General features: G+C 46.3%; 2 long non-coding RNA genes across 7 annotated transcripts in view; both read right to left on the minus strand.

The window, feature by feature from the left end:
• LOC102168158 lies at positions 28-5,198 on the minus strand. Of its 4 annotated transcripts, none has more exons than XR_002344426.1 (5): positions 5,059-5,198; positions 4,830-4,926; positions 1,867-3,655; positions 1,076-1,168; positions 28-213 (listed from the first exon to the last, which is right to left on the minus strand). It is a non-coding gene; the product is annotated as an uncharacterized LOC102168158 (long non-coding RNA). The 4 variants fall into 4 exon arrangements; XR_002344427.1 differs by having other exon boundaries at positions 1,867-2,781; positions 3,553-3,655; positions 4,830-5,191; XR_002344425.1 differs by having other exon boundaries at positions 1,867-1,947; positions 2,702-3,655; positions 4,830-5,191.
• The window catches only part of LOC102157454, a 51,519-nt gene continuing 42,162 nt past the window's right edge, over positions 5,274-14,630 (minus strand). For all 3 annotated transcript variants that reach the window (XR_002344430.1, XR_002344429.1, XR_002344428.1), the window contains one exon: positions 5,274-6,233. This is a non-coding gene — a long non-coding RNA (uncharacterized LOC102157454). The remainder of the gene's footprint in view (positions 6,234-14,630) is intronic.

Raw genomic sequence — 14,630 nt, forward strand, 5'->3', positions numbered from 1 at the left:
AGAGAGAGATTCCTTGAAATCCAAAGACCCAGCTCTGTAAGTCACTTCAGCCGGCTCTGAATCAATCGGCACCCTTCAGCCCTGGGACCCAGATAGAAACCAAGGACCACCCAGGCTTGATTCATCTTACCTAGTTGCAGGAGCTTCTTTGGAACAGGTGTCTAGTGAGGAGGAAGAGCCTCAGGTGGGAGGGAAAAAAATAAGAGGAGATCTCTAGAGAGAAAGAGCATAGGCATGAGCACAGCCTGCCTCCTAAAAAGCACCAGGTTGACAAATTGCATTTGCAACTAGAATGCCACCTTTCTAGAAGCCCAACTCCACATGGGCCAGCCAGATTCTGGCAAACTGTACAGCTGTAATTCCAGCCAGATAATTCTGGGTCCAGATTTGTGCATGCAACCAAGCGGGGGACTCAGACCCCAGGCAGCTTGTCATATTTCCTAACCATTGGGGCACCAGACCATGTAAGAATTGATGTGGAGATAAGATGGCAGAACTAAGGCCAATCTACTGAGATGAGTCCCATTGTACAGAGATTTGAAGGTGCCCAGTAACCCAGCCCCAGATCTTGGGGCTTCCACTAACCCATCTCCAATCATATATTTGAGTTTGAAAGTGCAGTCCTGGAGATGCAGAAGGGGTTCTGCTAGTGCTACGGTGCCATCTGGTGGGCCAGGGCATTCACAACACAGCCCTTCCTCTATATCCCACAGAGGAACCCTACTCTGCCCTGGCCTGGGGCTCTTGCTAATGTGATTTTCATACCCATATCTCTCTAGACTCCCTCAGATGCACTACATATGATGGAGTGACTATCTCACAGTCAGCCAGGCCAGTCACCACACCCAACTTTATCCAACTCCCTGAAAGCAGCAACAATCCTATTTAAGTTAGGACAGCAAGCCTTTCAGCAGCAGCCTTCCTCCCCGGCACTCAGCTTGGAATCCTAAACAAACCAGCTGTGACTCACCTTACAAGGACTTATTATTTTCTGGTATTCTTTTTTAAAGTTTTAACAATTATTCAATAAATTTATCACATCTGTAGTTGTATAGTGAGCATCAAAATCCAATACCTTACATGGATTTGGACAGATTCCTTCAAATGGGTGTCCCACAGAGGCTGAAGCAGCTCAGCTGCAGAAGGCAGACAGAGGCTTTGGGGAACCCTGGAGAGAAAGAACCACACCGTAAGCACAGATCGCACTCTGAAAGTGTAGACATAGGACCTTAAGACCCTGAAGCTCAGGTTTCTAGACTTCAAACACCCTGCCAGGCTGATTTGAAAACTGCATGTCCAGGATTCAAACAAGAAAAGGACACTTAGACCCCGGAGAGCCAGTCAAACTCACTCATACTCTGGCCGCCTGACTGGCAGGAATGGAATCAGATACGTGATGGCAAAAGTCCATGCCCTCACTGACTGGAGTCCCACTGGGCTGAAGTGTCAGGGCACCATGAAAACAAACCCCAGGCTCTGGGCCCCTCCTTGGGATTCCATGGGTCCCTTTTCAATCCAATCTGAGCCTGGAGATGCAAACAGGGAGATGCAGCGGGCTCTGCTGGTGCTCTGTCGCCCTCTGGAGGACATGTCCTCTAACAGCAACTCTCAGACCTTCCTCTGTGTCCCACAGCTAAATTCTGGTGTGCCCTGGCCCGGGGCAATTGCCAGCATGATATTCTTCCTCCACTCCCTATCGGGTGCACTGTCACAGTCAGCCAAGACCCTCACCCAACACACCACCACCCCACACCCTGAAATCCACTCCATTTTGTAAGTCATGAGAGCAGGCTCCACATCAACCAGCACCCTTCAGCCCTTGGATCCAGCAGGAAGCCAGGGATGACCCAGATTTATATACATTACCCAGTTTCTGGTCAGTTCCATGCACCAGGAGACTCCTGGGGGGGAAGAAACTCGGGTGTGAGGGAAGAAGTTTGAGGAGATCTGGAGAGAGAAAGAGCATGGGCATGAGTGCAGCCTGCCCCCCAAAAGCACTGGGTTGACACAGTACACTCACAACAAGAAGGCCAGCTTTCTAGAAGCTCAACTCTATGTGAATCAGTCTGACACGAGCAAACTGGATAACCAAAATTCATGCCAGGGAATTCTGGGTCCAGAGGTGGGCCTTGCATGAAGCAAAGGCGACTCAAATTTGAGATAGCCTGTCAAACTCTCTAGGCATTGGGCACCGGACAGTGAGGGAATGTACCTGAGATGTGACGGCATTACTCCATCCCCTCGTCTGAGAGCAGGGACATTGCCCAGAGACTTGGAAATGCCCTATAACCAGGCCCCAGCTCTGGGCACCACATTGGGCTTCCACCAACCTATCTCCAACATACATTTGAGTCTTGAGTTGCAGCCAGGTAGCTGTGGAGACTCAGGCAAGGGGAGGGGGAGTTTGTGCTGGTGCTCTGTCACCATCTGGTGGACATGTGCTCTAACAGCAATTCCCAGCCCTTCCTCTGCCTCCTCAGCAGAACCCTGCTCTGCTCTGGCCTGGCACTCCTTCCAGCAAGATTTTTTATTCCTCTCACTCTCTGCCTATCTCAAGGGCATCAGGGCAATTACCCACAGATGTGACACAACCCCACCCCACACCCCTATTGAAATCAAGTGAGCAGTTTTTGACTCAGTCAGCAGCCGTCAATGTTGGACCCAACTTGAAATCAAGATCACCCAACCTTTTCCACGTTACCTGGATTTGGGTGTGTTCCTTGTCCCTGGGGGTGGTAGAGGCTAACATGGGAGGGAAGGAGGGGGTCGTAGAGGAGACCGCTGGAGAGAAAAGGCACAGACACCAGCACTGTACATCCCAAGATAACTGCCATTTGGATCGTCTGGTCATATTCATAACCTGAAGTCCACTTTTCCGGAAGTCAAGCTGCACTCCATCGTGATTCTAGAAAACTGCGCACCCAAGACTCAAACCAGGTACCTGTGGATCCAGAGATCTGCCTCCAGACAGTCAAAGGGCACTCAGAACCCAGGCCAGTCTGTCAAAATCTCTAGCCGTTGGGCCAAGTGACGAGGAAGGAATTACACCAGAGATGTGATGGCAGAATTATTTCCCCACTCTCAGAGGAGGCCAAATTGGCCACAGTTTCAGGGGCATAATGTACCAAAATGGAAGGCTCTGGGGCGCCTCCTTGGGGTGTCAGGAGCACATCTCCAACCTTGCCCCTGAGCCTGAGGTGAAGTCTGTAAGCTTCACCTTAGGGGAGGAGCTCTGCTGGTGCCCTGCCTCCATCTGTTGATAATCTGCTCCAACAGCAACTCCCAGGCCTTCCCCAGCAGAATCCAGGTCTGCACTGGCCTGGGTAGTTTCCAGCCTGATTTCCTGATTCCTCTCCCGTGCAGTGCATTGAAATGTATGATGGGCAGGCATAGGACTATCTCAAAGTTGGCCAGAGCACTCACCCCAACTTAGAACACCCCACTCCCTGAATCAGACACCTCATTTAGTAAGTCAAGGTAGCCAGTTGTCCTCAATCAGTGCCCCTCAGCCCTGCACCCACCTTGAGATCCAGGATCCCAGGCTTCACTCACTTGATCTGGATTAAGGTAGGTCCCTTGGGGCCCCCTGAAGAGGCGTAGGTGGCTCAGGTGGAGTGGGAAGGAGGAGGATGTAGATGTCCTTTCACTCACTTTCCTAGAGTGAAAGGACACAGGGAGAGGCTGAGATCTGCCCCCCAATATACAAGTGCATTGATATTCTGTATTCATAACAAAAGGCCCCAGTTTCTAGAAACCAAATTTCACAGCATCCTGATTCCAAAACACTTCATGACACAAGATTGAAGTCAGGGATTTCTGGGTCCAGTGCTGTACTTCAAACAAGAAATGGGCACTCAGGCCCCAGGGAGCCTGACAAACTCTCTAGCCACTGGGCCTCATGATTGTCCAGAGATTGAACCTGAGATGGGGTGGCAGAACCTTAATCCTTCTCTGAGTTGAGGCACACTGGGCCACAGTGTCCATTGAACCATGTACCCAAGGAAAACATCTGAACGTATTGGGCCTCCACCAATCACTTTCCACTCTGAATCTGAGCCTGTGGATGAAGCCATGGACCTGTGGAGGGGACATGGTTGGGTCGGGCAGGAACTCTGCTCTCACTCTGGCACCACCTTGTGGGCAGGGGTCCTAACACCACATCTTGGTCCTTCCTCTGACTCCCACAGAAGAACCCTGCTCTACACTCGCCTGGAGCCCTTGCAAGGGAGATCTATCTTTCTTTCTTTCTTTCTTTCTTTCTTTCTTTTCTTTTCTTTTCTTTTCTTTTCTTTTCTTTTCTTTCTTTTCTTTCTTTCCCTCCTTTCTTCCTTTCTTCCTTCCCTTTCTTGCTGTCATTCTGTCTATTCTAGGGACTGCACTGGTGGCATATGAAGGTTCTCAGGCTAGACATCTAATTGGAGCTGTTGCTTCTGGCCTATGCCAGAGCCACAGCAACAGGGGATCTGAGCAGCATCTGCGACCTTCACCACAGCTCATGGCAATGCCAGATCCTTAACCCACTGAGCTCCTCACTAAGGGATCAAAACCATAAACTTGTGGTCCCTATTCAGATTTGTTAACCACTGAGCCACAACAGGAATGCCTCACAGGTGAGATTTATTTACTCTGCTCCCACTCAGCACACTCAAAGGCATGATACACAGGGCATGACACTCTCACAGTTTGCCAAGCCACTCAACCCACATTACTTCAGCTCACTCCCTGAAATAAACAACCCTGCTATTTATGTCAGGGCAGCAGGTTTCCAATTGTCATCCTTCCTCCCTGGGATTCTGCCTGGAGTCCTAAACAACCCAGCTGTGACTCACCTTACCAGGATTGAGAGAACTTCCTTCAAATATGTGTCTTGTAGAGGCTGAAGCAACTCGGCCAGGTGCAGAGGGAAGATGAAAGTTGTGCAGATATCTGGAGAGAAAAACCCAGCCATGGGTACAGCCCATGCCCCAAAAACCACCACAGGGGGACACTGCATTCATGACCAGAATCCCAGAAGCCAAACTCCCCACCAGGATTATTTGAAAGATCTGCAAGTCTAACATTCAAGCCAGGTGTCTCTGGGTCCAGAGTTGTTCCAGGAGGAGTTCCCATTGTGGAGCAGTGGAAATGAATCTGACTTGTAACCATGAGGTTGCAGATTCAATCCTTGGCCTCACTCAGTGGGTTAAGGATCTGGCATTTCTGCAAGCTGTGGTGTAGGTCACAGACATATTTTGGATCCCATGTTGATGTGGCTGTGGTATAGGCCAGCAGTGGTAGCTCCAATTTGACCTCTAACCTGGGCACTTACAAGTGCTGTGAGTGCTGCCCTGAAAAGCAAAAAACAAAGAAACAAAGGAGACTCAGGCCCAAATCAGCCTGTCCAATTACCTAGCCATTGGGCCATCTGAGCATGTAGGAATTGAACCTGACATGCATTGCAGAACTATGACCCCTTTGCTGAGATGAGACAAATTGCCCAGAGATTTGGAGGTGCCCTGTAACCCAGAACTAGCTCTGGGCCCCCTTTTGGCTTCCCCAGTCCATCTCCAACTTTATATTTGAATCCGAAGGTCCAGTCAGGGAGGTTGCAGGTGGGGGTCTGCTGGTGCTCTAGTGCCATCTGTTGAGACATGGGCTCTAAAAGCAGCTCCCAGCCCTTCCTCTGCATCCCTCAGCAGAACCCTGCTCTGCTCTGGCCTGCTGCTCCTGCCAGTGAAATTTCCTTCTCTCCCTCTCTGCCTCCTGAAATGGATTATAGGTGTGGTTATGACTATCTCAAATTCAGCAGGGCAATTATCCCCACACTGACCCACACCCACTCTTTAAACTCAGACAAAATACACACCTTTGGAGGTCATGCATATAGGATTTGAATCAGGCAGCACCCTTCAGCCCTGGAACCAGCTTGAAACCAAGGATCATCCAGCATTTCTACACATTACCTGGATTTGGCTGCATTCTTTGTCACTGGGTTGACAGAGGAGGAAGAGGCTCAGGTGGCAGGGAATAATGAGCTTGTGGGGGAGGAGACTTCTGGAGAGAAAAGGCCCAGGGAAGATCACAGACCATCCCAAAAGATCCACAGGTTGTAAACACTTCTACCTTGCACAACCAGAAGCCAAGTGTTCCTGAAGTCAAGCTTCACTCCTTGCCAATTCTGGAAAAGAGTCTCAAGCCAGGTATTTCTGCAACCACATTCACAAGAGAAGGTGTCTGGTTCCAAACTCCTGCCCCTTGAGAAAAAAAAAAGAAAACTGACTCCATCGAACTGTGAATATTTTTAGCAATATGATATGTGAGCAGATGTAATTACCTAGGGTGTATGAATTTATTTATATATTAACATTTTTATTGATTTTTTATTTACCTACTTATGTTCCTGCACCCATTTCTGGCATGCAGATACTTTGTCCAGGAATTGAATTAATGCCACTGCTGTACATCCCCAGGCTCATACATAAAACTCTCTGCCACCAGAGTTATTGTGTCAGGAGACTTTATGATTGCCTTATTAATTCTTTAGCTGCTCTGTTGGAATATATATATATATATATATATATATATATATATCTCATTGACTTATTTATCAACAGAGTGCATTTTTCCATATCTATTTTAATTTACAAATTTATTTGGATGCCACCTGTGAAATTGTTTTTTTTGTTTGTTTGTTTGTTTTTTGTTTTTTGTCTTTTTGCCCTTTCTTGGGCCGCTCCCGTGGCATATGGAGGTTCCCAGGCTAGGGGTCTAATCGAGCTGTAGCCACCAGCCTATGCCAGAGCCACAGCCATGCAGGATCCGAGCCGCGTCTGCAACCTACACCACAGCTCACGGCAACGCCGGATCATTAACCCACTGAGCAAGGGCAGGGATCGAACCCGCAACCTCATGGTTCCTAGTCGGATTCGTTAACCACTGCGCCACAACAGGAACTCCCCACCTGTGAAATTGGGATGTTGTCTGGCAAGAGATTGATCTCAAAACACATCTCTCAACACAACTACAGAACTGAGAGAGAAAGGCTCTTAAGCAGGGAGCAAAATGTTAATGACATGAGAGCTTTCTTGATGATACCAATCAACCCTGCTTAATTCATCACACATAGGCCTCCATACCCTGGTGCCATATTGAAAAGACAGGCTTGTATTGAAAGACAAGAATGAAAACTCACTTGGTCTCTTGAGCAAAAAAACACAGGGATTAACATAGCTGCCCATATTAATGCCAGCGAAGTCCCCCATTCATTCATCAATGTAACTCACTTTCTTCACGTACCTAAACCCCAGACAGATGGGGGTAGAAAATAGCTCATGATACAACATCAATGCTGTGTGAGTCTCAAACCCTGCCTCTGGAGGAACACAAGGTATCCCAAAACCCATTGAATGCTTCAAGCATTCTAAACACACTGCCACTCAACCAGGCAGATATTCCACCTCCAAATGCTGAGGGACAGCTGTGCCCTCTGCCTGACAGGAGGCATCATGGAGCAGAGAGGCCACATGCACAGAAAAATGCACAAACCTCTGGGGGCTTATATTGGGTTCAACCCAACACAATATCAACCCCAGCACTGAGCCTGCACCTGCAGTCATGGAGCTGCACCTGGGTCCAGAAGGTACTGTGGCACAATCTTGTGGACATCTGGTCTAACAGCAACACTTAGGTTTTCTTCCTGTTTCTGGCTCAGTGGCCCCTGGGGCTGCATAGGCCATAGAAAAAATTCTCATTGGATTACTTTCTTTCAATTTCTTGAAATACCAAGAAGAGTCCTTCCAAGTGAGCTATTGCTACCTAAAGATTTCAGAGACATGAGGCCAACCTAAGCCATGCCTCTCTGTTCAAACCCTCATGCTCATGTAGAAAGGCAAGAAGGAAATTTCCCTCAGGCTCCTGATGGATAAAAGCACAGGGATTAGCCCAGCTGACCACCCTAATGCCACCAAAGTCCCCCATTTTTCAGCACCACCCTCTTTCTCCACTACATAAATCCCTGATGGTCAGCAGCTTGAAAATGGCCAGCTCTTCATAAAAAACCAATGCTGTGTGTGTCTTAGGGCCTGCCTCTAGAGGCACACAAGGCATGCTTAAACCCAGGGAATGCTTCAAGCATTCAAAACCCACTGGCATCCAACCAGGCTGCCAATACATCTCCAAATCCTGAAGGGACACCTGTACCCTCTGCCTGACATGAGGCATCTTGGGGAGGAGAGACCCTGGTGCCCAGGAAACACCCAAAAATCTTCTGGGTGCTTGCTGTGGGTTCCAGTCAAGACACCATCAGCTCCATCTCTGAGCCTGCACATTTCAAGCCTTGGAGTTCTAACCTGTTAAAGCCTCAGAGCTGCATCTGGGGCCAGAAGGGACTCTGGCGCCCTCGTGTGGACATTGGCTCTAACAGCCACTCTTGGGTTTTCTTCCTCTGTCTGACTCAGCACTGCCCAGGGCTTCAATTCTGTGGCCCATATGCAGGTTGGGCCTCCATCCCCCGCTTTTGGGAAAAACAAAGAAGTGCCCTTCCACATGGTCTCTTTCTCTCTCAAAGGCTTTCAGAGCCTGGAGGCAAACGTATGCAATGCCTGGCTGTGTCAACCCTCTTCTCCCGACCAGTGATGTGATTCCAGGCTTCTTCCATTTTTATATAGCCCTGCACTTATGTATTTATGAATATAGGTATGTAGTTATGTAACATTTGATTTTCTTCATAATTTCCAAACTGTGATTCCTTCCTTCACAGAGTAAAATCTGCCCTTATTTCCTAAATGCTTTTTTTTTTTTTTTTTTTTTTTTTTGGTTTTGCTCTATCCCTCTGTCTTTCTAAATGTATTGACCCTAGCTGGAGGGTTCATGAAATGTCTCCCCATCGATGTTTTAAAGTCACAGTGTTTACCAAACCCACCATAGTGCTAAAAAAAGAACTTCTACTGAGGGGGCCAGAAGGGATCTCTAGGAGAGCTTTCTTTATAACAGTCAATATACCATCCTGAATATGCCCAATCTGTCTTTAGGTCACATCTTCACACCAGATGCATAGAAAGAAAAGAGGCACTCATGGAAAGAAAAGGATGGAGTTTCATGAGACCTTTTGAGAGACAATTCCCTCAATTGCTTTCCAAAATATCACAGTTTTTGCATCTGACCATGTACATGGCACAGGCACTTTATGCACATCCCAAAACCCAGCCCAGGGTGAGCTTCCAGAAGTAACAGCTCAACAACTGATACCAAACAAAAGCAACACACAACCAACAACCCAGTTGAAAAATGGGGGAAAGACCCGGATAGAACTTTCCCTCAACCAGATATACACAGAGCATCCAGCACTGGGACAAGGAGCACCATCACTCATTCATTGGGAATAGAATACCCAATGGAATGGTACTCAGCCAAAAAGGGGCCAAGAAAATGCCATTAGCAGCCACATAGATGATAAGACAAACTCTCATACTCAACAAAATATGTCCAATATGGCAAGAGAGCGATCCTGTTGTTTATCACAGGGACGTATAACTAGTCACTCTTTTTGGAAGCAAAAGGAGGATAATAGGATAAAAGGTATATGTACATACATGTATGATGGGATCATTTTATGATCACATGAATCAGTGATAATCGATAATAATAAATGATATAAAAAACCAACAATATTAGCAGCTCAGGGTTCCTCAGAGAAGGTGTCAGGGTCGAGTCTCCTGACTCTCAGTAAAAGAGACAGGCACACTGACTCCACTGAGCCTGGCAAGATTTCCTGGCCTTGAACTATCAGACCAAATTACCTAGCTTGTACGAAATTTCTGTAAAAGCATTATTACATTTTTTTTTTACTTCCCCAGTTATTTTTCTGTACCCATATGTGGCATGCAGATACACTCTGGCCAGGAAATTAATCCACTCCTATACTGGGCCTCCCCAGGCTTGACATAAAACCTTCTGCTGCCTAAGATATTGGGTCAGGAGAGCCTTTATGACTGCTTTACCTATCCATTCCCTTAGCTTTCCATAGTTATATATGTGTCTGTGTGTGTGTGTATGAAGACAGATTTATATTTATATATGTATATATGAATTCATGACTACATTATCAATTCAGCTCATTGTTCTCAATATCTGTTTATATGGATGTATTGGGTGACACGTGACATTGGGATGATGTCTGGCTAAAGTTTGATCTGCCAATGCAGCTCTTGCCACAGCCACAGCACTGACACAGAGAGATTCTTAAGCCAAGCTGCCAGGAGGGAACTCCCTGCCAGATTGCTGGATGATACCAATCATCCCAGCTTAATTCATCAATAATGGTTTCAGTCATGCCTCCATACACTGGTGCCATAATGAAAAGTGAGGCTGATCTCCAAAGGCAAGAAAGGAATTTCCCTAAGCCCCTTGAGCCAAAAAGCACAAGGATTAGCCAACTGCCCAGTCATGCCACAGAGGTCCCCCCATTTATTCATCAGCACCACCCTCCTTCTCCACCTACCTAAATGCCAAAATGTCAGGGTTTTGGAAATGGCTAGCTCATGATACCACACAAATGCTGTTTGGGTCTCAGCTCCTGCCCCTCAGGAACCCAAGGAATGCTGAAACACCACGAAGGTTTCAAGCACTCACAGCACACTGCCACTGAACCAGGCTACCCTTCTCCCTCCAAATGCTCAAGGACACCTCTGCCCACTCTCTGACATGATCCTTCTTTTAGCAGAGAGTCTCTGGCATCCAGGAAGCAACTGATAATCATCTGGGTGCTTGTTGTGGGATCCGCTCAAGACACCATCAGCCCCAATGCTGAGCCTGCACTTTTAGAGCCTTGGAGCTCTCACCTCTTAGAGCCTCGGAGCTGCACCTGGGGCCAGAAGGTCCTCTGGTCCCCTCACATGGACTTCTACTCTAAAAGCTACTCTTGAGTTTCCCTCCTCTCTCTGGTTCAGCAGTCCCTGGGGCTGCACTGGTGGGGGGGGGGCAACAGATGCGGGTTAGGTCTCCTTTCCCCACTTTCTTGAAATACCAAGAAGTGCCATTAGATGTGGTCTGTTTCACTCTCAGTCTCCCAGAGCCCTGAGGCCAACATATGCCAGACCTCGCTGTTTAAGCCCTCAGCTCCCTACCCATCATGTCATTCCAGATTCCTTCCTTTTTTATATAATCATGTGCTTATGTATTTAGGAAGATATGTGTGTAGGTATGGAAAGATTTATTTTTTTCTTAATTTTCCACATGGATTCCTTCCTTGGTTGTGTCTGCCCTCATTTCTTTCTTGGGTTTTTTTTTTCTCCTTATATTTCTCTCTTTCCCTCGTTCATTCTAAATATGTTGACCCCTCCTGGAGCATGTGTGAGTGCTTTGCCCATCTATGTTTTTCAAGCTACAGTAGGTAGCAAACCAAGCCAAGAGCAAAGGAAGATCTTTTACCCAAGGTGCCAGGATGGATCTCAGGGAGAGCTTTCTTTATATCAATCAATCAAACAGTCTTAAATGCCCAAACTGGCTTTAGGTCATGTCTGCATATCAGATGCATAGAAATAAGAGAAGAGGCTCACATGCAAAGAAAAGGATGAAGTTTCATGAGACCTCATGAGAGACAATGCCCAGCTGTTGGCACAGCTGCTCTACAAAATATCAATGTTTATGCACCTGCCACACACAGCATGCAGGCACTGTATCCGGATCCCAACACCCAAGTCAGACTAGCCTTCCAACAAAAACAGCTCAACCATAAATACCACCCAAGAGCAAAACAACCCAACTGAAAAGACCTGAAGATACCTTTCCTTAATTCAGACATACCAAGGGGAACAAGCACCAGGAACATGAACACCATGGCTCATTAAGAGTGAACTGCAAAGACATACAGATGGCCAAGACACACATGAAAAGATGTTCAACATCACTCATTATTAGAGAGATGCACATCAAAACCACTCTGAGGTACCACCACCTTGCACCAGCCAGAATGGCCATCATCCAAAATTCTACAAACAATAAGTGCTGGAGAGTGGAGAAAAAGGAACACTAGTACACTGTCGGTGGGATTGTAAATTGGTACAACCACTGTGGAAAGCAGTATGGAGATTCCTCAGAAAACTAAACATAGAACTTCCATTTGATCCAGCAATCCCACTCCTGGGCATCTACCCAGAGAAAACCACGACTCGCAAAGACATATGTACTCCAATGTTCATTGCAGCACTATTTACAATAGCCAAGACATGGAAACAACCTAAAAGTCCATCTACAGAGGAGTGGATCAAGAAGATGTGGTACATATACACAATGGAATATTACACAGCCATTAAAAAGAATGTAATACCAGAATTTTTTTACAACATGGATGGACCTAGAAACTATCATGCTAAGCGAAGTCAGCCATACAATGAGACAACAACATCAAAAATTTTCACTGACATGTGGAATCTGAAAGAAGGACAGTCTGAACTTCTTTGCAGAACAGATGCTGACTCACAGACATTGAAAAACTTTTGGTCTCTGGAGGAGACAGTTTGGGGGGTGGGGGGATGTGCCTGAGCTGTGGGATGGAAATCCTGTGAAATCAGATTGTTATGATCATTATACAACTACAGATGTGATAAATTCATTTGAGTAATAAAAAGTAAATTAATTTTTAAAAAAGTGAATTGCAAATAAAAACGAAGCTGAGGTACCCACTTGCCCCCCTTGAAATGCCATCATTAGGACATCTTCAATTAAACAATCCTGGGTGGGATTAGTCATTGAACGTGCCCTCCTAAACTGAGGGTGTGCAGGTAAATTTTTACAACAACTAAGGAGCACAGGATCTAGGTCATCTGAAACATCCACCGAGTACAACCAAATGACCCCACAATTCCACTCTTGGGCATATATCCTGATAATGTTCTTTTCACAAAGTTAAATGCTGCACTATGGTCAGGCAGCAGTAGTCACCAGAGCAGCACATGGAAGCACATTCTATGTCCATGGACAGATGAATGGATTTGGAAGTGGATGTCCATTTCCCCAAAGGGACAATAATCAAAAACAAAAAGGTGAAGAAAATGCCACTGGAAGCCACATAGAAAAGAAAAACTCTCATAGTAAATGAAATATGTCCAAATGTGAAAGACAAGTACCATAGGAAACCCCTTCCCTCTGGACTCTGGCAAATGACACCCATCAACCTTTCTATAGGAAAGAAACACATGGACCAGAAAAGAGATGTGGGGGTGGCAGAATGGAGGGGTGGGTGTGGGGAGGACTGTGATTTGTAAGGTCATACATCCAAACTCTTGCCCATGGAGACAGTAAGTGTAGAGATCCTGGTGTTTAGCACAGGGAGGGACCTATATCTAGTCACTCTTTTTCAAGCAAAAGGAGGATAATGGGAGAAAAGGTGTATGTTTATCCATGTACAATTGGATCGGTTTGTCATTCAAGTGAAATTGAGCCCTGAGAATCAGGGATAATGGCAAATAATAAATGATTTTTTAAAAACCCAACCACATAAGTGGCTCAGTTCATTAGAGAAGGTATCAGGGTCGAGACGGCTTCCTCTTGGGAAAAGAGACAGTCACACTGACTCCATTGAAACTGGCAAGATTTCCTAGCTTAATGACATCAGACCAGACCAAATTACCTAGTGTGTATGAATTTATTTCCATAAAAACATTTTTATCTTTTTATTATTTAATTCCCCAGTTATTTTCCTGTGCCCATGTGTGGTATGGAGATACACTCTGCCTGAGAAATAAATCCATTCCTACACCGGACCTCCTAGGGTCACACATAAAACCCTCTGTGACCCACGATATTGAGACAGGAGAGCCTTTATGATTGCTTTACCTATCCATTCCCTTGGCTTTCTGTAGGAATAAATACATGTGTGCATATGTGTGTATATATATGAAGAAATACTTATATTTACATATGCATGTATATATTCATTTACTTCTTTATGAATTCACCTCCTTGTTTTAAATATCTGTTTGCATTTATCAATTTATTGTGTACCCCTTGTGACATTAGGATGAGATCTGGCCAAAGGTGATCTGCCAATGCAGCTCTTGCCACAGCCGCAGGAGTGAAACAGAGAGACTCTTAAGCCAGGCAGCCATGAGGTAATTCCCTGACATCTTGCTGGATGGTACCAATCAACCCAGGTTAGTTAATCTTGGTTTCCATCAGGATTCTGTACCCTGGCTCCATTCTGAAAACAGAGGCTCATCTTGAGAGGCAAGAAAGAAATATCCCTAAGCCACTAGAGAGAAAAAAGCACAGGGCTTAGCCAACTCCCAGCACTAATGCCACCGAAGCCCCCCCCCCACTTAGTCATCAGCACCACCCTCTTTCTCCACCTACCTAAACACCAGGAAGTCAGGTGATTGGAAACGGCCAGCTCACAATACAACACCGATGCTCTGTGTGCCCTGGCTCTGTTCTCCAGGGGAACACAAAGCACGTCAAAACCAAGACAAGTGCCTGTGTATCCAGGTACGATTGGATGGCTTTATCATTACAGTGAAATGGAGCCCCAGGAATCATGAGATTCACAAGTAATAAATGATTAACAAAACCCAACAATATTAGAGGCTCAGGGTTCATCTGAGAAGGTGTCAGGGTCGATTCCCCTGACTCTCAGGAAAAGAAAGAGGCACACTGAC

The sequence above is a fragment of the Sus scrofa genome, chromosome 6 (genome assembly GCF_000003025.6).
Source record: "Sus scrofa isolate TJ Tabasco breed Duroc chromosome 6, Sscrofa11.1, whole genome shotgun sequence".
In the NCBI taxonomy this organism is placed as follows: domain Eukaryota; kingdom Metazoa; phylum Chordata; class Mammalia; order Artiodactyla; family Suidae; genus Sus; species Sus scrofa.